Raw genomic sequence first — 459 nt, 5'->3', positions numbered from 1 at the left:
CTATGATAAGCACACACACACGAACCAAACGTCGTCGACAGTCACTTCAGGCCCGTTTCAGATGCATCGATTTTTCGCCGTCCGCCGTGGACGGTATACGAAGCCGTGTCCTCCTCAGGGGGACCGTTTGATCACACCATTTTTTAAAGGTTTCTTTCAAATACAACGACTCCTTTGCCGTCCGCCGTAAAAAGGAGAAAAAATTGTCTCATGTTGGAAAGGGCATGGCAGCCATCTCAACAGTTACATCCGAAAGCAGGGCGCACGGGAAAATCGATGAAACTGAAACGGGCCGCAGCATCCGACGGACTTTTCACGCCGGGAAGGAAAAACGGCGACGGGGACCATGACGCCCGCGCGGGTTTTACCGTACGCGACGCGTCTCAAAGCGCTCATAACAACCTCCATTTAACAGTAGAAAGCGTACTGTACAAAAAAATGAACATACCTGAAACATTT

At 50.1% G+C, this 459-nt stretch overlaps 1 protein-coding gene across 1 annotated transcript in view; it reads right to left on the bottom strand.

The window, feature by feature from the left end:
* LOC119591112 overlaps positions 1-459 on the bottom strand; it is a gene marked incomplete in the record, with an annotated part of 91,529 nt that overhangs the window by 12,697 nt on the left and 78,373 nt on the right.

This window comes from Penaeus monodon, chromosome 28 (assembly GCF_015228065.2).
Source record: "Penaeus monodon isolate SGIC_2016 chromosome 28, NSTDA_Pmon_1, whole genome shotgun sequence".
Lineage (NCBI taxonomy): Eukaryota > Metazoa > Arthropoda > Malacostraca > Decapoda > Penaeidae > Penaeus > Penaeus monodon.
This window is presented reverse-complemented; position numbering and strand designations above follow the sequence as displayed.